We start from the raw sequence: 2,399 nt of genomic DNA, 5'->3' as shown, positions 1-2,399 counted from the left end.
TGTGTGTGTGTGTGTGTGTGTGTGTGTGTGTGTGTGTGTATGTGTGTGTGTGTGTGTGTCTGGAGTGCGCAAGCTACAAAGTGTTGTGGTAAACCACAAGGGTATGGAAATAATATTTATAAGCAAGAAAGAGTGATATTTATAACAAGAAAGTGTGGTAGTAATCTATCCAGATTTTCAGAAACGAAATGATACGTTTTGTGTACACACACACACACACACACACACACACACACACACACATTCATATCCATGCATAGACACATGTGTGTGCGCGCACACACACACATATATGTTTGTTGTTGCTGTTTTTTGCTGCTCTATTTTTTGACAACGTAATATTTCTAAAAAAAAAGACCCACACACACACACTGGACTTCTGGTAAACCTACAGATTTCATGATTTCTTGGTTGAAGCAGGACGAGTATACGCATAACTAGTTTTAGATGTTCTACTCTAAACTGAGTATATGTTTGAAATGATCTACCTAATCACGAAATTTTGCCTTATATGAGCTTAATAGTTTGAAAACTTGAGATAATGAGTCAAGGATCCCAGCGATCTTTGACTGCTAGAAAAAAATATTTCTTATCAAATTAAACATGAAACTCGCCCGCTTTCCGAGTAGTGCAATACTGATATATATTCAGTCGACCACAGCCATTGCTATGTACAACTCTCATCAGAATCCGTGTAATAAGTAAACATCCCAAGAGTAACATTTGTGAACTGGCTTCTATTTTCAGTGAAAAATCTGCAGATAGCAAATAGACTTAATTATAGTTTTTAATTTCCTAATTTACTTATAAACCTATGGTTTTATGTCAATAAAAGTAATATATAGGATTTTTTGAGGGCAGGTAGACAGCAGAATTGGTAGAGGGCTAGAAAAAGATAGTTTTCATATTTTGCCACGTCCTATATATGCCCTAGTTTTAAATCCAATTCAGGCTAACTCTGAATTATGACTTTTGACATGAATAAACTGAGTACCAGTAATGTAATGGTCTCGATTAAGTCCTATTTTTTTTCTGTAAAGCATGCTTGTCAATCAATTAAAACGTTTTTCATGAACGACCATTTGTTAGAAATAGAACAGAATATTTAAGATTTCATTTAGTCGTTTTCTTTTTTCTTTTCAAGCGTAGCACCCATTACGTTTTCAGCATCTCAGAGACTGATGTGAGGAAAAAGGTCGATGTAGTCCAGTGTTACTCAACCATGTTTTGCCTATGAAACCCTTTGATTCCTATTCTACTCAAGGTGATCTCCATAGTTATTTGATGTTTTAAAAAATCCTATTGTATGTTTTGAAACTAAATATTATTAAGTATTGTATTTAAAAAATTGTTAAAATATCCTATGTACTGTAAAAATATAACTAATTTATCGCACATAAATGCTAACGACAAAATCCTATATGGACCCCCTAGGGTCATATGGACCCCGGTTGAGAACCACTGCTGTTGTCAGGGGCATCGCATATGGACATCGAGTAGTCTTCAAATACATACAACAAAAGAGACAACGGTAAGAGAGGTTAAACCTAACGACTGGTTGGATTAGGTTTGTAATTTGAGGTGAAATTGTATGTAGAATGACTGCTTTTCATCACTCTGTATCACCAAAGAAAGAAATATGGTCATTTTTAATTTATATTATAGTTTAGAAAATTAAAGTTAGCAATCATGACGTTTATTTATTAATTTTTTTTTTCAGGACTTCCGTGGATGCTGATAGAAAGCGTGGAAGTTATTTTCAGATCCGTCACCTAATCTCTATGTTTGCAATAGGCTCTACTAAAAGCATTCATCAACCAGCTGATGGTGTTAAGCAGGGCGACGGATTAAGTATATCAGCCAAAAATTAAATTTCTTGCTTGGTTTGTCAGAAAGAACAACTGTCACAGCTATCGTATTCAGCTTCATCCCTATGGATTAAATCAACTAAGTACATTTGTCTATTTATTTATGATCCCAAGTCAATATGAGGAATCGATATTACAGCTATTCCGGTTCATGTAAAACTGTAAATAAAAAGTCATAAAACAAATGATCTAAGCTTGTTCATTTTGTTTAATTCGAACCAAATCACGTGACAAGCCACGGTTGACTCAAGTTTGTATGTCATTTTGACATCAAACTACAAGTTGAGAGAGAGAGAGAGAGAGAGAGAGAGAGAGAGAGAGGGCTGGGTATCCAGCAGTGCATAGCCTGATTCGTTTCTTTGCTTTAATATCATTTTCTCACGAAAGGTTTTGCCAGCAATGTTCAATGGTACGCCGATAATAACCACTACCTTGCATGGTTTAGTAAATGATTGCAGTCGCTCTAATTTCATCAAACACATCAGGTTAGGATGACAGTAGTTTCAATTGATATTTAGAGAAAGAGACTCG

This window comes from Octopus bimaculoides, chromosome 1, assembly GCF_001194135.2.
Source record: "Octopus bimaculoides isolate UCB-OBI-ISO-001 chromosome 1, ASM119413v2, whole genome shotgun sequence".
NCBI lineage: Eukaryota > Metazoa > Mollusca > Cephalopoda > Octopoda > Octopodidae > Octopus > Octopus bimaculoides.
This window is presented reverse-complemented; position numbering follows the sequence as displayed.